The sequence below is a fragment of the Euprymna scolopes genome, chromosome 8, assembly GCF_053919585.1.
Source record: "Euprymna scolopes isolate OS-2025 chromosome 8, ASM5391958v1, whole genome shotgun sequence".
NCBI classification, from domain to species: domain Eukaryota; kingdom Metazoa; phylum Mollusca; class Cephalopoda; order Sepiida; family Sepiolidae; genus Euprymna; species Euprymna scolopes.
In genome coordinates, this window is record NC_136489.1 from 127,202,459 (window position 1) to 127,228,765 (window position 26,307).

General features: G+C 30.9%; 1 long non-coding RNA gene across 5 annotated transcripts in view; it reads right to left on the reverse strand.

Moving 5' to 3' along the window:
- Positions 1–15,038: 15,038 nt before the first annotated feature.
- Positions 15,039–26,307, reverse strand: part of LOC145283759 (uncharacterized) — a 28,281-nt gene continuing 17,012 nt past the window's right edge. For 4 of the 5 annotated variants that reach the window (XR_013868737.1, XR_013868736.1, XR_013868739.1 and 1 more), the window contains 2 exons: positions 25,491–25,684; positions 15,039–15,235 (listed from right to left, as the gene is read on the reverse strand). This is a non-coding gene — a long non-coding RNA (uncharacterized LOC145283759). The remainder of the gene's footprint in view (positions 15,236–25,490; positions 25,685–26,307) is intronic. The other variant, XR_013868738.1, reaches the window with a different exon arrangement.

Below are 26,307 nucleotides of genomic sequence, written 5' to 3' on the forward strand. Positions count from 1 at the left end.
TCAGTTTTATTATTTATTCAATAATGGATCAGTTTTATTATTTATTTAATAAGAGATCAGTTTTATTATTTATTCAATAAGGGATCAGTTTTATCATTTATTCAATAATGGATCAGTTTTATTATTTATTTAATAAGGGATCAGTTTCATTATTTATTCAATAATGGATCAGTTTTATTATTTATTTAATAAGGGATCAGTTTCATTATTTATTCAATAAGGGATCGGTTTTATTATTTATTTAATAAGAGATCAGTTTTATTATTTATTCAACAAGGGATCAGTTTTATTATTTATTCAATAATGGATCAGTTTTATTATTTAATAAGGGATCAGTTTCATTATTTATTCAATAATGGATCAGTTTTATTATTTATTCAATAAGAGATCAGTTTTATTATTTATTTAATAAGAGATCAGTTTTATTATTTATTCAATAAGGGATCAGTTCTATTATATATTTTATAAGAGATCAGTTTTATTATTTATTCAACAAGGGATCAGTTTTATTATTTATTCAATAATGGATCAGTTTTATTATTTATTCAATAAGAGATCAGTTTTATTATTTATTTAATAAGGGATCAGTTTCATTATTTATTCAATAATGGATCAGTTTTATTATTTATTCAATAAGAGATCAGTTTTATTATTTATTTAATGAGAGATCAGTTTTATTATTTATTCAACAAGGGATCAGTTTTATTATTTATTCAATAAGGGATCAGTTTTATAATTTATTTAATAAGGGATCAGTTTTATTATTTATTCAATAATGGATCAGTTCTATTATTTATTCAACAAGGGATCAGTTTTATTATTTATTCAATAAGGGATCAGTTTTATTATTTATTTAATAAGGGATCAGTTTCATTATTTATTCAATAAGGGATCAGTTTTATTATTTATTCAATAATGGATCAGTTTCATTATTTATTCAATGAGGGATCAGTTTTATTATTTATTCAATAATGGATCAGTTTCATTATTTATTCAATAAGGGATCAGTTTTATTATTTATTCAATAATGGATCGGTTTTATTATTTATTCAATAATGGATCAGTTTTATTATTTATTCAACAAGGGATCAGTTTCATTATTTATTCAATAAGAGATCAGTTTTATTATTTATTCAATAAGGAATCAGTTTTATTATTTATTCAATAATGGATCAGTTTTATTATTTATTCAATAAGGGATCAATTTTATTATTTATTCAATAAGGGATCAATTTTATTATTTATTTAATAAGGGATCAGTTTTATTATTTATTCAATAATGGATCAGTTTTATTATTTATTCAACAAGGGATCAGTTTTATTATTTATTCAATAAGGGATCAGTTTCATTATTTATTCAATAAGGGATCAGTTTTATTATTTATTTAATAAGAGATCAGTTTTATTATTTATTTAATAAGGGATCAGTTTCATTATTTATTTAATAAGGGATCAGTTTTATTATTTATTTAATAAGAGATCAGTTTTATTATTTATTTAATAAGGGATCAGTTTCATTATTTATTTACTAAGGGGTCAGTTTTATTATTTATTCAATAAGGGATCAGTTTTATCATTTATCTAATAAGGGATCAGTTTTATTATTTATTCAATAAGGGATCAGCTTTCCTACCTAGCAAAAAAGGGACCATTTTTCCGGGTACGATGTTTCCGGGTACGATTTTTCCGGGTACCTATTTTCTCATATATTATTTAATTGTTCGAATTCTTTTTGATATGAGTAATTTGTTATATTTTATTTATTTATTTGCTGACTATTAACCTTATATTTTATCATTGTTGTTGCACAACGTTTTCGCGGGTAACAACCTGACGAAAGCCAGAAGAATGATTGGCCAACAACAACTATAAAAGATGAGGATAATAGTTCGCAGATAAACAAATAAAACATATTTTCCCATATATCACTTTCTCTATTTACCTCTTCAACTACTAGATAACTTTGGATTAATACTACACTCTCGTAATCTATTTTTATCGATACAGAGTATTTTATTAAATTGTCCTCGCACGAAAGCCCCAGAAAACAAAATGCTTTCTGCTACTTTCGTCTATCTAATCTAATAGGCGCTTTCGCTTACGTGAACATAATTGTTCGTCTCTTAAATTTTTCTTGCTTTTTTTTTTGGGGGGGGGTATTTTAAATTTTTATCTCGATTTTTCGCGTTATCTACTTAACGTTTGTTAATGAAACCTATAAAAAATGTCTGTTATATATTTCATGCTAATCATTTATTTCTTAAAGAGAAGTTAAAACCTTTTGCGTTTGAAGAAAGTCATTTAAAAGTTATTTTTCATTTTAAGTTTTTTATGACATTGCACACAACGAGATAGTTGCGTAGTGCTGGTAGACACTTCTAGTAGTACAGAATTCTACTCTCATGAAAAGAACAGACAAAATCTCAATCGTGAAGGAAAGAAAAATGATACAATAAAACATCACGTAAAATAATCGAGTAGTTTTATTCTTAATAAGAAGTATATTTTCAGTAGTGCACTGGAGGCCTCTTTAATTTTATTTAGTGTGTTCAGTAGTACTCTGGCGACCTACTTAGCGTGTTTCTCATTTATCCTTTAAAAAATAATTTCTGTTCTTATAGGTGCTAAAAATTTAGTCTTAGTAATCCTCTGAAGCCCCCCCCCCACTTCTTTTAATTAGTGCTTTCCAGTAGCGCTAGGAATGCCTCTCGTATGTTTTGTTTCCAACGTTTAATTAAAAATTTATCTCCTAACGAGAAGGTAGAAACTTAGTTTTATTTATGCTCTGGAGGCTTCTTTAATCTTATTTAGTGTTTTCACTAGCGTTTATGAAGCTTCTTAGATTTTGTTTTGGTTTTTGTTGTTTTTTTTTGTTTTTTTTTCACTGTTCAATTATATTTTCTCTTACAAGAAAGGATCGCTTTGTAACTTGCGTTTAGAAGTGCTCCAGGGGTCTCTTTATTTTTATTTTGTGCTTTCAATAGCGTTTTGGGGGCATCTTGTTCGTTTTTTTTTTTTTTTTTTCAGATATTACGTATTGGTTTATAGTTTGCCTACAAGTGATAGATTAACCTAGTTTTATAACAAACTAGTTCCAGAATAAAGACATACGTTTTAAAAGACTTATGGGAAGCATACTTTTTAAATACTGTTAAGGTATATATATATATATATATATATATATATATATATATATATATATTTCTTTACACGGTGGTCACTACTTATCAAGGCCCGGAAGCCACTCAGGGATAAGGGTTATTGCAAGTACAGTACGTTGGTGTGGAGATTTAATGAAGTGTTTACTTAAGAGGGCGGTTCATTAGGAATTTGTTAAAGTTGGACTTGAAGACCTCCAAGTTGTAGTCAGGTGGGAAGCAGGCAGACGGAACAGAATTCCGCAGACATGCAGTTCTAAGAAAGAAGCTTTGTTCATGGAATCTACGTTTTGATTTAGGCACAGATTAAGAGTGAGGGAAATTTTTCACAGTGCATTCAGCTAGACGGGTGTTTTTCGTGAAGGATTGGCGAGGGGGGACCAGAGATTGGAGTTCAGACGAGCACCTGCCATGGAAATAACGATAAAACAAGGATAGGCTCGCAACGTCTCTTCTGTGGGAGAGAGGTTGCATCTCGCGAGATTCGAAATGAGAAACCCACGGTAATAGGCCTAAACACCTTACCGCTCATCCATTTCGCATGACTGTTTGGATATATTGGGATTTACTTAGATGTTGTTTACTTTTGATTTTGTGATACGTTTTGAATGAATTCAATTTTAATTATTTTATATATATATCAAAAATTTATTTAAATCAAAAATACGCTAACGGAAACAATTTATTGCACGAGCGTCCCCCCTTTTTAAAATTCATCATTCAATAAGATAAAAAGCTATAGCAAACATCTAAATGACTACTTTAACCACAGTTCCTGATTTCAAAAAAAGAAAAATTAATAGGTAAATATCCCTACATATTTTTAAAAGCAAATTTATTATGTAAATTCAAAAATATATATTTTTCTCTACTTATTTCTATCTATAACCCATATTAATTATCTTACAAATTTTAAATCCAGACCTTTTATTTAAATTTTTCAGATTCATCTGCCTTACTTTTAATGCTAGGTTTATTTATGGTGTCTTTTAAATTCAATAAAAACCCTCCAAAATTTGCTGATGAGGAGACCTTGCTTACCAAAAGACTATATATAATTATTCTACATAATTTGATGTATACCACAATAAAAAGCATTGTTTTCCGAAACGATCGTACAGATAATTGATTTTGTTGTTGTTCCTTCTTATGAAACGGACTTTTAATTTAATTAAAATTTGATTTTTAAATTTTAAATTATAAATCACATTACTTTATATATATATATATATATATATATATATATATATATATATATATATATATATATATATATATAATTCCACAATAACGAAGATGGGCTAATATCACGTGTTTTATTATACTATGTATTCCTCAGGTGTTACAAGTGTTTCATAACAATTCGGATAAGCTTAAACTGTATCCCGTTCAAAGTTATCCTAAAATGGCTAATCTCCAGACGCAGAATACAAATTCTATACATATACAAAAGCACACAGTATTTGCTATTTAAATTAGCGAAACTCACTTTTCCATTCTTTATTTTGCTGTAAACAGTTACATTTAAATTTCAGCAGTTTGGAGAGCAACAACCAGGAAGGAATTCCAAAGCCTAGCAGTCCGAGGGAAGAATCCATTAGTGTAAAGGACTTTCTGACATCTAGGAATCCAAAATATAAATATATGAGATTTTACTGCTTGTTGGGTTAATTGAGAGTATACACGCCTAGGGCTACTGGTTCTATGAATTTATCCAATCACATTTTTTAAGTATTTGTAAAATAGGCAGAGCTTGGCCGATAGTGCGAGATCTATTAGATCTGACACTCTTTTATGGATCTTGTCTAAAGCTGAGAGACTAGTAGTAGTTTTATCAGTCCAGGTTTGACAACAATACTCCGTATTTATGGCGAATTGTGGCATTGTAGAAATATAGAATATTCCCTACTGTGAGTAATTTACTCGCACGACAGAGAAAACCAACATTATTTGCAGCAGCCTTGGCAATATCCTCAATGAATTTGTTCTAATTCATGTTGCCTGTTATGCATATACATAAATAAACATATATATATATATATATATATATATATAACTAGATTTATGCGTAAACTTTAAGTATTTACTTCCAAAGTGCTCAATACGTAGGTAGAGCTAGTTAGTAATTTATAAAATATATATGGCGATGAAGCTACACTGAATATTCGGCGTTTCATCCACTCTAGGATTCCTCAGGCTTATGCGCGAATTCTGTGGTTGTTTATCGTTTTTATATGGTCCTCTTCTATTGAGGATTTAGTTAGCCAATCAGCTTTCTAGTATCCACCGCGCCCCTCCCTATCAGCCAATGGGCATGCATTTTATCGGACAACGGATCTGTTTTAAAACTAGGCTAGTGTTTTTTTTTGTTTTTTTGGAATGGGTATGTTGTATCTGGCAGAACGGTTGTTCATTAAGGTTGTGGGGTCTGCGTTCGCGCCTGGTCCACAAAGTATGGAAATAAAAAAAATGTAAAATTAAAAAAAACGTTTACAAGTGTTTTTGATATAGACGTACATAATAATACTTTGATAAGTATGTTTTAACTAAAATAGGGATGGTGCAATAACATTGTGAGGTCTGCATTCGCGCCTGGCCTCCATAGAATGGAAATAGGCACAAACTTTAGTAAAGACTTTTCATATCTATCTGCGTAAGTATACTTTGATAATTATGTTTCAGTTTGAAGAAATATGGTATAATAAAATTATGGGGTGTTCGTTCGCACCAGAACTCCATAAAAGGAAAATATGTCACAAAGTTTAACAAGGTTTTTTTAATATAGATCCACAGAATATTGTGATAAGTATTTCAGTGTGAACTGGTATGGTATAATAAATTATGGGGTTTATTTATTTTATTTTTACTTTCATCATATTTTGCTTTGGTTTGATACCCCCAAATTCAACCCAAATTTACAACCCTTCCTTTTCATAACCTATCATACTTTCATAAATCAGTCCATTTTCTGTAGGCTGTTTTTGGACCCAGTCAACGACGGTTACTTTTGCTAGTATATATATATATATATATATATATATATATATATATATATATATATATATATATGCGTACACGCTGAAGAGTTAAATAAATAGCATTATTAAGTTGATGAAAGTTGTGTGGTTAAAACGTATAAAAATTATAAACTAAATTCATATCAATAATAACCGTTTACACATCGAAATAATTGGAAAAGTTACTTGGATGTGAACGAGAAAAAACGCCAAATGCGTAACTGATGAAAAAATAATATTTATAAGTGGTCTAATCTGTAACCTTACATTATAAATGAAAGACTTTTACATAAATATTCGTATTGAAGAACTCAGGTTTTCTTGACGTAAGAACTGTGTGTGGAAATTTCAATTACGGAATATGCCCATAAACATATTATATCAAATATATTGAAATTTAAATGCTGAAGCAGAGAGATTAAAGAAAAAAAAAACCTTTTCAGAAGTTTTATTAAGGTGGCCAGATCAGAAAATATCTGCCAAATTCGAATTAAATTCAAATATTCGACCGCAGCCTATGTACAAAAATAAATATATTCACATTTTGCAGCCTTCTTCACGAGATTGAACCCTGCAGTAAATAATTACAACCACCTTCTCCAGAAGAAGATTTTTGCTTGACTCAACTGAGGAAATTTTTGTCAGCAATTGATTTAAGTGATGCTTCTGTAAATACTTGTGGGCGAGATGCCCTCCAAGCTACTTTATAAAAACCAAACGATTATCTTTTGCAGTAAAGGTTTCACCAGTCATTTTTTAACAAGTAATATACACATTACTTAGTAGATTTGAATTTTTCACAGCCAACTTAGATGCCGATCGGGTGATCAGTAAAATACACAAGAAGATAAGTCACATGTAAACGTATTAAGATAATCCATGACAATTGATAAAGTTGCAAGGGGACAAATACGATTCTTTCATGGGAAAATAACATTTCCTGGTCAAATTACAGACAAAGATGATAGAAATCAAAATGAAAATAAAATAGTGCTCAAACAACTTTCTTTGACGGATGCTTTCCATATTGGAAAACTGGACGTTTTTTCTGTTCTATTCCACTAGCGCCAAGCCAAAAGGCCTGCCGTTAGGAACTCCACCGTCCCACTGTCTCTCCTCGAATTCTCCCCTTTGAACTTCTGTCCTGGCTCGTATATCTACGAACAGATTCTATTACGCCACTGATTGCCATGATCTGACACGTGACATCCAAACACGTTTCCAATACTTGATCTAGTCATGTTTCACAATTCCATGATTGATCTGCTGTTTGGAAATCTACATATCCGTCAAGGCCAAATTCTAGGATCTCTTTGTTCTAAGTTAAATAATTTACTAACATTCCTTTGTTTCAATAACATTCTCTCTACATTCCTTTTTCTACATAACAGTTAACAAAACAACAATAATGTTCATTATCTGACATTTTACTTTTTTAATAATAATAATAATAATAATAATAATAATAATAATAATAATAATAATAATAATAATAATAATAATAGTCTATTACCTTAATCGGTTATCAGCAAGGCAAACTAGCTTAATATAACAGTGCAATAAAAATATGCCGGTTCCAGAAAATGTAACCTCACTTAAAGGTTTTCTTAGCTTACCAAATTATTATAATGCCTTATTCCAAGTATACACAATTTATGAACACAATAGGATATTACAAAAGAAAAAAGATTGGGTCAGGAGGACAGAATTCCAGAAAGCGTTTGAAAGAAATAAAATCATTCTCTCATCAGAATCATGACGCATGAAAATTCACATCTGCTAATCCATATGTAATAATGTTATGAAATAGGTAGAACAGGATAAATTATCTTATATCGATCTAGTTATCTATCTAACTTTGTAGTTATTTATCTATCTATCTATCGATCTAGCTATCTGTCCATCTCGATCTATCTACCAACTAACTGGAGAGGTAGACAGGGGATGGATATGATGATGTTTTCATAAAACTGTCAAAATATGGAAAGTTAGATCATAGACAAGTTTACCGGAAGGTCTAGTCAGCTGATCGGATCTACGTGTATGCTACGTGTGAGTCACGTTTTCAGGTTACCTGGAGATCATCGAAGAGTTGGAACTTGTAATTGAAGCAGAGGGGTTGGGCTTTACGGTCGTCTCTCCTCCCCTCTCGGTAGGGAGTGACGTGTCTCTCAATGTAGGCTGTTAAGACCACAACCAAAGAAACTCACTTTCTATTCTTCTGCGCGATATCCTCGAAAGTGAAATAAAAACTAAATATGAAAACTAATCGTCGTCTTGGAATCAATGTGTTTCGTCCAAAAGGTTCCAGCCCCCTCCAAGAACAATATGAATTCCAGGTGGACAAGATCAGCGACGCATGAAGGTATGTCCAAAATACATGTATCACACACACACACACACACACACACAGACACATACATACATACACGCGCCCGCATATGAACACTTACATATACATATAAAATAAATAAACTGCAACACAACAATTCTAGGGTTCAAATAGTGAAGAATCACCAACAATAGACATTTAATGACACGGATACACATCAGGATGAACCCTTCCTCCCAAGTATGCATATCAACATTTAGACAGTTATACAACATACACTGTTTTGGTGCCTTTTGGTACACCATAATATAACAATAATAGCCTGAAAGTTACACAAAATAGAAGACATATCGTTAACGTATCTATTGTGCATCTCATAGGTACCACCTACAAAAAGACAAATGTATTCATAAATCGATCAGGAAACATCGGGGTTTATTTTTGCAGACACAAAATCTCATCGATTTGTTTATGGAACATATTTTAGTTTTGTAAAGCAACCATAAATCACTGCCAGAGATTTGTGGGCAAAAAAAATTGATTACTAACCCGCCGTACTGCCAACATACTTCAAAAAGGCAGAGTGTTTTTCCCAATTGCAAGCATATTATATAATATAAATATTAGCAGACACAAAAACATATTTTATAAAGTCATAATTGTAGGGTTAGGTAACGAAGCACTTGCATTAAGGTTTTAACCCCGGTTTTCAATTACAATTTAATGAAGAATTTAATGTAAAGCCTGTCATAGCTATCTTGCTAGATGATGGAATTTACTAATCAGTTTCAATTTGGTTTGAAAGTAATCTCGCATATTTGTTTAGGAAGAAACAATCTTTTTTGTATATCGCGGATATATATATATATATATATATATATATATATATATATATATAGTAAGTTATAAAATATATATGGCGATTAAGCTACACTGAATATTCCGCGTTCATCCACTCTAGGACTCTTCAGATTTATGCGCATGAGCCTGAAGAGTCCTAGAGTGGATGAACGCGGAATATTCAGTGTAGCTTAATCGCCATATATATATATATATTATAACTTACTAACTAGCTCTACCTACGTATAGAGCACTTTTGAAGTAAATACTTAAAGTTTACGCATAAATTTATACTTTCGTATATTAATTTTATGTGAGTAAACGAACTAGTTATATATATATATATATATATATATGATCTGTTATATCTTCTTCTCTTCTTCTTATATATATATATATATATATATATATATATATATATAATTTAAAGACGATTAGAACAATAGTCTAAAGAGCTGAGTGTATTTTAATGTAACAGTGAAATTACTAGTTTAATTAAAATACAGGAAATAGAAAGTGCTCGTTGTAATTTAGATATATAATAAGCTTGATAGTTAAATGTCCTAGAGCTAATTCAATATTAAGTAATGTGATTGATAATTTAAAATTTAAAAATCAAATTATAATTAAATTAAAAATCCGTTTCATAAGAAGGAACAATAACAAAGTCAATTATCTGTACGATCGTTTCGGAAAACAATGCTTTTTATTGTGGTATACATCAAGTTATGTACAATAATTACATATAGTTTTTTAATAAGCAAGGTCTCCTCGTCAGCAAATTTTGAAGGGTTTTTATTGAATTTAAAAGACACCATAAATAAACCTAGCATTAAAAGTAAGGCAGATGAATCTGAAAAAAATTGAAATAAAAGGTCTGGATTTAAAATTTATAAGAAAATTAATATGGGTTAGAGATAGAAATATAGATTTAAATTTACATAATAAATTTGCTTTTAAAAATATATAGAGATATTTACCTTTTAATTTTTCGCTTTTTGAAATCAGGAACTATGGTTAAAATATTCATTTAGATGTTTGCTATAGCTTTTTATCTTATTAAATGATGAATTTTTAACACCAACTTAAACCAATCTAACGATCAATTACTAATCAACCCACCATATAATAATGCAACAACAGACCTAACGGAAAATAATCACAATAAGCAAGAGGTAATATATTTTGGTTCCACATCTGGCCTAATAAAACATAGAATTTCAACGCACAAACATTCTTTTAAAAATAACTCTCTATCAAACCAAACTACTCTATCCAACTATATTTGGCAACTAAAAAACAGCAATATTCCTTTCAACTTAAAATGGCGAATAATTGAGACTTGCAAATCATATAAACCAGGAGATAAATTTTGTGCACTATGTACAAAAGAGACCCTAAAGATTTTAAAATATGAAGATATAAAAAATACAACCAAACTATTAAATTCAAGACAAGAGCTTATATTTACATGTAGTCATAAACGTTGGTTTAAATTTAATAAATATAAACCACCTTAAATCATTAAAAATTACTTATTAGTAAAAATAGATTACAATTATTTTTATTTATTTTTATTTTAATAAATTAAGTTAGACTAATTATCTCCCTTACACCCTTCAAATAAATAAAGTAAAGAAAATATGACAATTATCTCCCCTTAAAATATGTAATTGCACAAGCAACATTGTCTATATATAAACCGTAGCGTCTTTAAATCAAAAATACGCTAACGGAAATAATTTACTGCACGAGCATCCCCCACCCTTTTTTTAAAATTCATCATTCAATAAGATAAAAAGCTATAGCAAACATCTAAATGAATATTTTAACCATAGTTCCTGATTTCAAAAAGCGAAAAATTAAAAGGTAAATATCTCTATATATTTTTAAAAGCAAATTTATTATGTAAATTCAAATCTATATTTTTCTCTACTTATTTCTATCTCTAACCCATATTAATTTTCTTATAAATTTTAAATCCAGACCTTTTATTTCAATTTTTTTCAGATTCATCTGCCTTACTTTTAATGCTAGGTTTATTTATGGTGTCTTTTAAATTCAATAAAAACCCTTCAAAATTTGCTAACGAGGAGACCTTGCTTATTAAAAAACTATATGTAATTATTGTACATAACTTGATGTATACCACAATAAAAAGCATTGTTTTCCGAAACGATCGTACAGATAATTGACTTTGTTATTGTTCCTTCTTATGAAACGGATTTTTAATTTAATTATAATTTGATTTTTAAATTTTAAATTATCAATCACATTACTTAATATATATATATATATATATATATATATATATATATATATATATATATATATATATATATAATGAACTCATTTTCCCCCTGCGATTTTGACATTAATAGGATTGAAAATCAAGACATTTCATGCAAATGTAATGTGCACGCACTGCAGCACATAAACTTTGGTGTGTTATAGGCCTATCACCTATCCACTCACTTGATAAACTTAGATCCCTATATTTTTCTGCTGAGAGTCAACGGCCAAATTCGGTTACAATCAATGGAAGTGGTAAAATCTTTTCCCTCTATTACGTTCATACTGGATATATCGCGATTTACTTTGATGTTGTTTTGTTCTGATGTTAGCGATATGTTTCGAATGAATTCAACTATTCACGAAAGTGCACTTTCACTCAAATGCGAGTCGGGAACAATCTTCCCTTTTAACCAACTTGGCACCTCTACATAGGGAGCAATATATATATATTATTCTTAAAATGTAATTATCCAGTTGGCGAGATGGTCCAGGGGTAAGGGTTTAGGCTCATTACCGTTGGGTCCCGATTTCGAATCATGCTAGATACAGCCACTCTGATGAGTCGTAGACGACGAAACACGTGTCAGTGGATAATTACATTTTAAGAATAATATATATACTGCTCCCCATGTAGGGGTGCCAAGTTGGTTCAAAAGGAAGATTTGGGTGAAAGTGCACTTTCGTGAATAGTTGAATTCATTCGAAACATATCGCTAAAATCAGAGCAAAACAATATATATATATATATATATATATATAAAGTATTTTTGATTGTATGTGTTATTTTGCCATAGATTGAGATATGGCCACATCTAATATTGATTAAGTTTAATTAAGGAAATTTTCTTTTTCATTCTTTCTTTTTTTCGGCAGGGGAGTTTCATAATTTTTTTTAAATAATGAATAAACAATGGCTTATTACATTTAGAATGCCCTCAACGGGCCTGTTTGGATAAATGTTTGCAGTTTTTTAAAATATTTTGAGCGAACTTTGTTGGGGGGGGATCGTAATAATGGAACATTTTGATATCTTCAAAATTTATTTGAAATGGTTTATTTCATTTAAAATTGAAGAGCGAGGCAAAAAAAGAAAAGATTGTAAAATGTATTTTAACCGATTTAAGATTTTATAGAGGTATGTGATATTGGGTGGGTTATTCAATTCGGCAGAGCACATCGATGTTTTCTTGATTAGTAAATTAACAAATATTGTTAGATTGGAAAATATTTCTGAGCGGATCATTTCAGCTTTTTTCTAGTTTCCAAAGAAACATTTTAAAAAAGTGGAAATGAAAGAAACATTTCCACTTTTTAAAAATGTTTCTTTGTAAAATTTTTCTCACCTTTAAATAAACTCGATATATCGAAGAGAAATAAAAATATATTAACAAGTCGACACGATTGATCTCAAAATTGATTTATTTGAGCTTTTGATGTCTATTCGTAAAAACAATTTCTACCAGGAAATTTACCTGGATAAAGGATTAAATATTTGGACAGATAGTCAAAACATTAAGAAAAAGTAAAATATTGCAATATTTGTTTTTAAATATTTTGAAAGAGATCCAATAATATTTTCAGAACCCTTTTAATGGCGTTCCAAGAGATTTCAAATTTATATCTGAAAAGTTGTATTCTGTGTGACTAAATTATGAAAAGAGTATTAATTATTTATCGTAAAGATAAATAATAATCAAAAAAAAAAATATATATATAAAGAATGAAGCAAGAAGATTGTTTCAGAGTAGTCTCTAAAAAAGGAAGTTAACGAAAGATTTCTTCAGCTCAAATAGATTGTAATTTCAAATATAAATTAAAAAAAAGAATATTAAAAGCCGTATTTATATATTTTAAGCAAGGGAGTTCAGCATTTTTGTATACAGATTTTAACAATTTTTCCTTAGTAAAGGACAACGTTGAACTGTTTTTCTTAAAGTCTCCTCAGTATGGCAAGATTTCAGAGAAGAAGAAAAAGGCTCCAAAATAACTATTTTCAATAGATTTTCAAACAAATTTAAAAAAAAAAAGAAAATAACAACTTTTTTATAAAAAAAATATTTGTATCCTTATTTGTAAAGTTTTTCAAAGCTAAAAGAAAAACAAATATTTATGCTAAAAGAAAATGTCGTCGTTCAAAGCATTGATCCTTAATTTATATTTTCCTGTAAAACTCAAAATGTAAGTAGTTTTTTTTTATTTAATATTTCTTTCAATTAATCGCATTCGGACCTGTATTGACTTTTTTATTATTTGTCTTTATAAAAATAAATTTCTTGTTCAATTGATGCACGAGTTATATAATGATTCAAGCGATTGTGTTTTTTTACCTTTTTATTTTTATTCTAATACAGACAAGAATAAACGTACTTGCTTATTGCAAAATAAGTAAGAGTAAAAATCTTTTCTTGATTTCAAAATATTTAGTGGATATATTTTTCTCACTATACATACATTTAATTCATTTTAAATATATTTTTCTCGGCATTCGTCTTTAAAATACGCCACGGTTTCTAATATCAGTTCTTTATCTGAGCCACATATCTTTTGTTTCTTTATAACATTCATCTAATGCCGGCAAGCCACTAACAATCGCTCAAATTATACCATTTAGTATAGAATTGGTGCAGAAATAATTCGAAATGCAATCCATTTTCTTTGCGAAAGTGTATTTTTCTTCTTCGTAAGTGGCAGTTTTGTTTCTTCTTTCAACACACTAATAATGCTATGTAATATTCGCGATATTTCCTAGGTAATAAAAAAGCAAAAAGAGCTAATTTCTAGGGCTAGGACAGCCGCATATTCTTTTCATTGTTTTGGCTCTAGAATGTGTATCCGTTGATATCTTATATGCGTTTATAAAGAGTTATGTGGTTTTCGGTTGATTGACTGTGTCTAACTTTGTCGGATGGACAGCGAAAAATACGAAGACCGGAACCTTGACCGCTGACATTGGTGAATTATTTTCAAAATATTAGAGCTTTATTTAAAAATTATAACATGTAAACATAACCCGGAACGAATCATTTGAAGTTTAGTCAGTTATATTGACTATTTTGTTAATGACAACATCTATATTTTAGGCCCGAGATATCTTAATGGAAATCGCAAGAGACAATGGGTGAAGCCACTTGATATAAGGAGCTAACAAGAACGAAATATGATTATCGCCGATGCAGGGGATGCCTGTTGACCTTCCTTTTAGAAAGAAGATGTTTGTGGGTAGAAGGAAAACAGTGATCAGTAAGAGAGTTCCACAACGTCACTGTTATTGGAAAGAATCTATTGGAATAGGAAGCTGTATTCAAATTATGTATCAAAAAACAGTTAATTGACGGAGATCATTAGACCAACGGAACAAAGGAAGTATGGAATAGATCATAAATTCTTGAGAACACATGCCATAATAGTATTTATTTAAAAAATAAAGCCTCGGACTGGAAACATCACTTATTGAAAAATGTCTTTAAAAAAAAGATAATATTAAACTTTCTAAGTGAAGTCGCATTCTCATATTTTATTATAACAATACAACTTGAATCTTGTTCTCTTTTCAGGTCTTTAATGTGTCACCTATATCGGTAGGGTAACAATATCTGAAACGATAAAAAAAATAATATTAAACATTGATATTTGTATGATGTTTTGAGCTAAAAAAATTTCGCATGTACTTTATTTATTTACCTGCATCCGGACCATGGCTGAAGTATGCAGAATCTCGCAATTCATAGACAAACTTATCTATTACTGAACCTTCTGATTTTAATCCAGAGGAATAGCAAATTCTCGTTCCGTACGTCATAACTGATAGATGTCATAAGAAATTCGCAATTGGCTTCTTAACCCATTCTGCCCAAATGTATCTAATTTTGTTACTATTAAGTTAAAACTATATGTAATGACTAAAACTAAGAATACACAAATTAAAAGTAAAAATTAATTATTCATTTAATTTGGAAATCGAACATTGACTTTCATATTAATAGGACACTTGGTATCTGTGATATAGTTTGGAAATCAAGATGAAATTTACACATTATGGTAAAGAAATGGCGACATTAAATATAGTTTAGAAATTAAGGGGCTGTACATTCAAGATAACGTTTACACATAATGTTACGAGCAAAGCAGTTACCACAAAAATTACATTGTACGTTTGGCAATACGTTAGTGGTGTGTTATTGCAATACTCGTGTGAATAAGTTCATACATCATCGAAGAATGGAATTTAAAAAAAAATTTACAATCTGTTCCAACAACTATATATATATATATATATATATATATATATATATATATATATATATATATATATATATATATACAACTACTTCATTTACTCACATAAAATTAATATACACAAGTATTTACTTCAAAAGTGCTCAATACGTAGGTAGGCTTATGCGCATAAGCCTGAAGAATCCTAGAGTGGATGAAACGCGGGATATTCAGTATAGCTTAATCGCCATATATATTTTATAAATTACTATATATATATATATATATATATATATATATATATGTATATATATATATATATATATATATATAAATCATAATTTAGTAATTTAAATTTTATGCTGTGAAACGGTTTAATTTCAAATCTAAAATTTTTATTATATGTAAGACAAAGATTTACATTTCAATAAGTATAATTCCTTTACCTATAGGTTTTCGATGTTTATCCATATCCTTGGAGGAAAAATATTAGCAAACATTAAAATGGTTTATATCCAATTTTCTAAATATAATAAACATAGAAAATCATAATTAAAAGTTTGTAAAGTTTTTAAATCATGGAGTAAGGGAAATGATACATTGGTTCAGAATGAAAAGGATATTGAACTTCATATCCAAATTAAATTGTAAATCCTGAAGTGAGAGTAATAATCCGAAGTATGCATGGTCACTTGGTATCTCTTTGGTTCGAGGAGATATACGATAAATACATCGGTCCGGTGAAGATGTTTTTAATAAACATATAATTTTATATTTTTAATATATAAGCAATATTATTCTGAAGTAGATATATATATATATATATATATATACATATATATATGCATGCTTTGAATCGACCTGTTACGCACACCATTTGAAAAGGGAAAATTTTTCCGAAATTAATAATGGAATACGTCGCATAGGCTTACAAGTAAGACATTTTACCATACAACTGGATAAATATATATATATATATCGATCGAAGATCAGACAAGGGAGAATGGGGTTCGGTGGTCTCCCTCCTTCTGCAGCCTTGGACTCTGCTATTGGCCAGCATTTGGTTGACAACCCGTGCTGTGCCGATAGATATAAAATAGATTGATTCGAGGTGCTACATAGAGCGGACTCCAAAAACCATTTAAAGATTTTGGAGGCCGTCTCTATCGCAGTGCGTCAACCTTCTTTGTGCCGGCAAAAAGAAACATCAAACGCATTGTTTCTCTTTGGGGAACTTTGAATTTTTTTTTTCTCCTTCGTTGTGCCAACATTTTTAATCGTTTTTTAAACGTAAATAAATTTAATAAATGTCCCCGTACGTTGGCACATTAAATAAGTTCCCCAATAGAACTCTTTATTTTCGTTACAATATTATTTAGATTGCTATCGATTTACTCCTGAAGAGATGATAGCCGAAAGAGCTCTCGAGAAACTTCCGCCTAGTATTTTATTTAAAACCATATACAAATTCTGTACCTCTAAACATTTATTTATATATATATATATATATATATAAATATATAAAAAAAAAATATATATATATATGTATGTACTTATTAATTTGTAAATCGCCACTTGTTCTCGTCTCCTCTTACCAACAGCGACTATAATTCATTCCTCGCATTGTGACAGCCTTCTAAATCTCTTTTACACACCTATCCCACACAATGCTTCAAGCAAACTACAAATCAATCCTATATATATACATATATATATATATATATATATATATATATATATATGAAACTACGACAACCTTTGTCAGTGTAATGTTGATTGAGTGTAAATAGCGTCAATGGTTTTCATACATGAAGCTAAGAAATATATTAATACTATGATCGAATCTGCAAACACATTTGTTGTAGATTTTTTAACTAAAATAAAATATTGATTAATATGAAATAATAATTAAGCGAACCACATACATCCCAAATACACTAGCGAAAAATATTAAGATCAATTCCGGTAGATATTTTCAAAAATACTAAGGCAGAACGGATACCCTGCAGATGCTAAACAATAGCCTATCTACTCTAGAAAACGTCAACAATGCACTCGCTCGCCTGTTTACTACAACTACTACAATTTAACGATATAATAACATAAGATATTCGTATTGAAAAGAAAAAATATCCACTTCAGACAAACACGAAGACAGCGCTTATTTTGAATTAGAATACCCCTCAACAACGATCTGTACACTTTACCAAATTTGCTCATCAGCAACACAGGTTAATGTAATCGCACGTAGCCTGTGTATCTAATATATTATCCGGTATGCAATGAATTCTACATCGGTAGAACAGTTAGGTCATTGCACATATGTATAAAAACATACAATAACCAATACGTCTTCATTCCATAAACACCTATCGCAATATCACAACGCTATCAAAGATATATGTATAAGAATAATAGCCACTGAAAGAGGTCTAGATAATTTGAGAATTAAAGAATCATTGTTAGTAAAAAAAAAACAACAACTCCAAAATAAGCAACAAAACGAAGCTCAATTGAAACTTCGTTTATATAATCATACGAACACTAACAAAACAATTAGTGGACATAAACTACTTAGAACTAACAAACATTTTTATCATATATTACTATTAAAGTAAATAAGTAATAAAATATATTAAATAAGTAAATTAATAATTAAAAAATATTCAGAGTTACAAAATAAAAGAAAATAAATGAATAAATAAAAACATACAGAATACTACCCAAGGGAAGTAACTCTACTTAACTCTAATATCTGGTCACAGTTATTGTCTCCCTTGTACACTATTATTCAACAATACGAATCGCATTTGTACATGGTATTAAGATTATATGTGAACAATATAAATGAAACACATTATAATCAAATAATAATAATATTATTAATGATAAATACTCTAGTATAATTTAACAATAACTAACACTAAACGAATCTTCCTCTTGAAGATTTCGGGCACTTTATATTACATTACCATCCTGGCGCTACATATTATGTTGGTAAATAAATATTCTATAGTTGAAAACATTCATATACTTCAATACTGTCATTGTTACTTTTACTTCCTTGTTTCGTACCCAACGAAGTTCTCCTCAAAACTGCATTGTCATAGCCATCAGAAATAGCCCCTTTAAAATATTAGAGACCTTCCCCGCAGTGTGCCGGGAAGAAGGTTCGCATGCCTCCCCGCAGTGACTTATTACACAATACATTGTAATCTACATTTCATTGTAGAGAATATACTCTTAGATTTTTATAAAGTTATCTGGAAATAATTGCTTCACATAAATAGTTAAATGCAAAGTTCAAGTATCATGATTCAATTGTATTATAAACAGAAACATTTGTTTAGAACACGCCCCTGTCTTATTCAAGAACCAACTGTTCATTTAATGAAATTATGTTTACATAATCACTTGAATTAAAGTATAAAAGTTAAGTTGCATGACTCTATTGTGCTCTGATATCCAACATCCATTTCCAGTGTACATCTGTCTTATAAAAGAATCTACCCTTAATTTTATAGGCTGGTCTTTTTCTCTTTGTTTTTCTTACGTAAGTACACTCCTAGGCAAAATCAACTATATTTGTGTGAAATTTAAAAAATTATTGGCCTGGACGTTTCCGAGTTCATTGTCTGCGCTGCTATATTGTAGTGATATTTTGCATCTCAAAATCAGTCAAGAGAAAAAATTAGACGTGTTTGATTCATAGTACCTTGAAAAATACTCGAGATCAAATAAAAAGATCTAACTATCAACCAAGAAGTCAGAGAAAGTACTAATCAACATGTGGTATTGTCAATAATCTGCAAATGATGCTTATGCTTAGTCGACATGTCTTAATTGAAAGAAAATTGCCAAGCTAGTGCTTCAAAGGACCTTTAATGAAAATGTAGAGCAAACACAAAACAAACAATCGATTAAGATTTGATTTCAATGGGAAGAAATTGGGTGGACGCTGTGAATCTGGTTTAAGATGAAAAATTGTTGTATACTTTGACTACCTTACGCTTTTCCTAAATCCAAATCGAGGGTAATTTTATAGGAATTAGCCAACATATTGGTATTGGCCCATCGCAATCTGATTTGTTTTGACATTTATAACATTTTAGTTGCATGGTAGATGATACATATTAGATATTCTTTAATTAATATATAAGTTATTTCCCTTGATTTTCGGTGATTATCGAAAAATAATTCATATAATCATTCGTTTTGTGCTGAACTAAGTAACGGTTGAAATAAATTTTAACGAAATATGTGTTTCTATTAGAAATGTCACCTTTGATTAAATTAGTTGGTTCGAAGCAAAGTTTAATTCGCTAGATAAACGGCTATTTGAAACCAACTTTCTTAAAATGTAAGGCACTTAATTTTATCTGTTAGATTTTTTATCGAGTTCTTAATTGTGCTTCGTTATAAGAATATTAGCAGAGAAGCCCGACGTTGCCCGGGATTGAATGAATATCAACGAATGTTCCCCGTTATTATACGTTTATTGTCATGGAAATCGGTGAATTCGTTCTTTTTCAATCAAATTAATTGGTTGCTTGCACTTGTTGGAGAACCCACCGCGGTATAACCTGAGGAAGCTCCGCGTGCTTCCCCGCAGTGACTCAATCAACAATACACTGTGCTGGTGCTACCAGATCAGGCTGTCTGAAGATATTGGCTTCCTGAGACGAAATGCACCTAACATTGATGCTTTTCATTTTTCTACCTCCATTTTGCAAAACTTAATTATGTTCAGCAAAACTAAAACCAAAAACAACAACCCACCTTTTCCCCCTGTTCCTTCTTCCCTTCCTCCTTTTTCTTTCTATCTCTTCCACTTCCTGACTGGTTTCCTAACTTCAAACGTACCAAACATTAGTACTGTAACCCTTTTTTTTTCTTCCATTGCCAAACTCATCCATGTTCTGCAGAGCAGGGAAAAAACAATAAAATCCACTCTAAAACAACCAAACCAAACACTACAAACTAGTAATTGGAGATACCACGAGCTTGAAGAATAAAAACCTTCTACAAAATAACTGGATACAACATGAATACTACATCCAAAATAACGGGATTTGACAATAAATAATCCCAAAAGGGTTGATAAGCCGTAAAACAACCAAACCAAACCCTACAAATAAATATGTGAAGATATAAAGAACTTGAAGCATAAAAACTGTTTCCAAAATAACTGGATTCGTCATTAAATAACCCGAAAAGGGTTGATATGTCGTGAAACAACCAATACATTGTAGTCTAGATTGCACTGTAGAGAATATACTGTCGATTTTATAAAATTGCTAGCAGGGTGACCCGATGTTTTCCTGAATTGAATGATCGACAACGAACGTTTCATGCTCCAATATTTTAATTGTCATCGAAATCGGTAAAATGCCCATTTTTTTAATCAAATCGATTGATATCCTGCTCTAGTTAGGGACACATCGCAGTGCACCGGGAGGAAGCTTCACATGCCTCCACGCAGTGACTTAGTTCACAATATATTTTCTATATTGAAGTGTAGAGCACATATTGTGGATTTTATAAAATCATTGTTATTAATGTTTAAAATGTAAAAGTCAAGTATCCTGTTTCAATTGCGCTGTAAACAGAAACAATCATTTCAAACGCGCCCCTTTCATATCAAGGAATCTACTGTTGATTTTATATGTCTGGCCTTCTTGGTTGCCCAGTGATAATTGCGTGAATTTAAGTTTAAAATGAAAAAAATCAAATATCTTGTTATTATGCTTTAATTTTACATTTGAACCGCGTCCCTGTCATATCAAAGAACCTACTGTTGATTTTATATGTCGAACCTTTTGGCTTTTGTGGTAATAAAACATTCTCAAATGCACTTTTGCTGTTAGGCTGTGTAAGGAGTTAACCCTTGTCAAAATTGGCCGTTCCTTCTTTTATCGGATTAGTTGGATTATCGATAATTATCGAAGATATTCCGATACAACCTCTATCTAAGAAAACTGCCAAGCACACAAAATACCTTGTGTTAAATTTCATATAAATCGGCCAAACTGTTTTCGAGTCCATAGCAAACGAAACCCCCGCCACACACAGACACAGACAAAATTTATTTTTACATAATAGGGATTTGCAAATAATAGCTTCATTTAAAGCTTAAAATGCAAAAGTTAAGTAGCATAGTTCAATTGTACTCTAAACTGAAACATTCTTTCGAACGCGCCGCTATCTAATTAAAAAAAAACAACTATTGATTCTATAACATTATTTTTACATAATCATGTTAATTAAAGTTAAACGTACAAAAAACTGGTGGCATTGTGCTATAAAAAAGAAAGTCATTTCGAACGCGCCACTGTCTTATAAAAGAATCTGCAGATGATTTTATAGGTTGGGCCTTTCTGCTTGTGCGGCGATAAAACTTCTCAAACACACTGTGATTTTGGGTTGTATAAAAGTGTTAACTTTGGTTAAAATCGAACTTTTCTTTAATCGGATTCATTCGGTTATCAATTTTCGATACTAATCAAACGCCTTCTACAGAAAACCTACGGAAGAACACTCCAAGATACATAAAGTACCTTCGTGTTAAATTACAAAATAATCGGCTCAGCCGTTTCCGAGTTCATAAGGAACAAACTCACACACTTTTATATAATAGTAGAGATAATAAGATAATATCAATTTTAAATGTTTACTCGATTCCAGAATATTTCAATTGAAAATAAATGTGCATATCCTTTTTTATGTTCTCCTTTACCTCAAATAACGTAAGGGCCTGCTATTTATTACTGGAAACTATTTTGGAGATAAGCAAGATGTCCGTTCATGTCACATAAACGTCTGCATGTTAGTACAGCAAGGGAAGCAGGAAACGAGAATTCCAATGTCTAGCAGTATCAGGAAGAAGTTGTTTTAGTAGAAGGCTTTCTGTTATCTATGGGCCTCTACAATGTAGAGGTGGGATTTTGCTGCGAGACGGGTTTTTTAGGGGGTACGCACGTAAGGGGAAGTACAAGTGCAGTGAGTTCGTCAGAGCATATAAAACATATATAGAATACTAGCATAGGTGCCCGGCATTGCCCGGGTATTTGGAGGTGTATGTTGAGCAAAAAAAAGCGGTCAATTTTTTTAACTTTCACCCCTATTATGACCCTTAAAATTAATTGTTTTGGGCTCTAATCAAGTTATTAAGTTAGATCCATGACCAAGAAAACTATATTTAAAATTTCAAGTGTGTAGACCCAAAATTGTCGGAGGAGTTTGGTAGAGTTCTCAAAGGTCAAATCGTTGAACTTTGACCCCTTAAAAGCGAAATTTCTGGCCGAAAACAAATCACATAGATTTTCCCAAACTTCAGTATCCTGTATATCAAACTTCGAGTCTGTAAACTAAAAATTGACAGAGTTATTGCGTAGGGAAATGTACACAGACACACAGACACACACACAGACACGTTTACTTTTATAGATATACTAGCAAAAGTGCCCGTCGTTGACTGGGTTCAAAAACAGCCTACGGAAAATGGACTCTGATTTATGAAAGTATGATAGGTTATGAAAAGGAAGGGTTGTAAAGAGATAGCTTCGAATTTGGGGGTATCTAAACCAAAGCAAAATATGATGAAAGTAAAAATAAAATAGATAAACCCCATAATTAATTATACCATACCTGTTCACACTGAAACACTCACAATATTCTGTGGATCTATATTAAAAAACCTTGTTAAACTTTGTGACATATTTCCATTTTATGGAGGTCAGGCGCGAACGAGCACCCCATAATTTTATTATACCATATTTCTTCAAACTGAAACATAATTATCAAACTATACTTACGCAGATAGATATGAAAAGTCTTTATTAAAGTTTGTGCCTATTTCCATTCTATGGAGGTCAGGCGCGAATGCAGACCCCACAATTTTATTATACCATCCCTATTTAAGTTAAAACATAAACTTATCAAAGTATTCTTATGTACATCTATATCAAAAACACTTGTAAACGTTCATTTTTATATTTTTAATTTTTTTATTTCCATACTTTGTGGATCAGGCGCGTACGCAGACCCCACAATTTTAATGAATCATCATTATGCCAGATCAAACATACCCATTCCTGTGTCTCGATACATCTTCTATAATTATATGCGATCAGTTTTCTATAATTCTCAACCATATAGGAGCCTATTCGTGACCAGACACACACACACAGACGTTCAGCTTTATATTATAGATATATATATATATATATATATATATATATATATATATATATATATATATATACAACTAGCAGTTCAGCCCGGCGTTGCCCGGTTGTTTGGAGGTGTATGCTGAGCAAAAAAAAACAAAAAACAAAAAAAACGGTTAATTTTTTTTAACTTTGACTCCTATTATGAGCCTTTAAAATTTATTGTTTAGGACTCAAATAAAGTTAAGTTAGATCCATTTCCAAGGAACCTATATCCAAAATTTCACGTGTTTAGACCCAAAATTGTAGGAGGAGTTTGGTAGAGTTCTCAAAGGTCAAATCGTTGAACTTTGACCCCTTAATCGCCATATTTCTGTTCGAAAATCAATCACATCGATTTTCCCAAATCTCAGTACCCTGTATACCAAATTTCGAATCTGTAGGCTTAAAATTGACAGAGTTATTACGTAGGGAAATGTACACAGACACACACACAGACACAGACACACACACACGCGCATACTTTTATATATATACTAGCATTTCCGGCCGGCGTTTCCCGGGTGTTTGGATGTGTATGTTGAGTCAAAAAAAAAGTGGTAGTATGAAGGCAGGCTCGAACCTGTACCGCAAAGGAGGAAAAGAACGGGGTAAAAGCTAACGTTTATGCTGTTACGACCACCGCCAAACCGGAAGCGACATTTTTTAAATTAAGCTAGACAACCTAAAGGAGAGGATAATTTTCAAAATATCGGCGAAAAAAGTGACCCCCCCCCCGTAGAAAAGTGCCTAGTTGAAGGGGAAGATATTAATGTTTTTAGCCAATTTTTCGATATTTGTCGTATGAAAGGTCGAACTTTAAAACGCTACTGATCTTGGTAAAAGAAGTTTCAGGCAGACATGCAAACTGGCATACATACATACATTTATATATTGGTAACTAGTAATTTTCTACCCAAACTGATGAATAAGCTTGCCCTATCTCTGAATACCCTTTATGTAAAATTTCAAATATTTAGACCAGAAATTTTCTGAGAAATTTGGAAGAGACCACAGAGGTAAATTTTTTTTAAACATGGACCCCTATTATAACCCCTTATAATTTATTGTTTTGGGCTCAAATCAAGTTATTAAGTTAGATCCATGTCCAAGACATTTATATCTAAAATTTCAATTGCGTAAACCCAAAATTGCCGGAGGAGTTTGGTAGAGTTCTCAAAGGTCAAATCGTTTAACTTTGACCCCTTAATCGCCAAATTTCTGGCCAAAAACCGATCACATCGATTTTCCCAATATCAGTAACCTGTATATCAAATTCCGAGTCTGCCGACTAAAAATTGACAGAGTTATTGCGTAGAGAAATGTACACAGACACACAAACACACAGATACACAGATACACACACAGTCACTTTCACTTTTATATAGATAGATAGAGAGATAGATAGATAGATTGAGGGACTTACTTCAAGCAAAAGTCCCGTTCTTTGCCGGTGGGAATTGCGGCGGTAATATGACAGTATATCTTAGATGTCAAGCACTTCATGCACAAGCGAACACATTGGTATTGCGAAACTACTGGTTCCATAAATATCAGGGAAATGGCCAAAGTTAGGATAAGAATTCGGATGTTCATTTTATTTTTTTTTAAAATTACCTGCTTAAAAATAACAAAAGAATTCACAATTATGATCATTTAAATTGAACGTATTTTGTTCTCATCTTCAGTTTTTATTTCACGATGTTTCGATCAATGAATATCTTGACTTCTCGTTGTGCATCTTGTCGAACTCGGGAATTTTTCTGACGAATTGAGAAATCTGCACAGAATTTCCAACGGAAACCTTTATTTAATTCATGAGTATAGCATGTTCTCTTTCCGTTTACCATAGCTGCGTAGAAGTCCTAAATAATTCACAATTATATTTTAAGTGTCGCTCTCAGTGGGGATTGAAACTTCAACTACAAGAAGAGTATAACTTTACAACTGAATTTTACAAAGTACTTTATCCACTACGCGACGATGTCTTTGCTGGTGACACTCAAAATGCAATTGCGAATAACTTATGATTTCTAGCTACTCATGGTTGATAGGATTCTACCGTTGATTAATTGAGAAGGTTCCATCGAGATACAATGCAGATTCCCGAGTTCGACAAAAATATTCTGAAGTTTGACAAGACACGACTATTATATTATGGTGTACAAAAAAGGCTATAAAACAATGTATGTTGTATAATCGTCTAAATGTTGATATGCGTACTTGGGACGAAGGGTTTATCC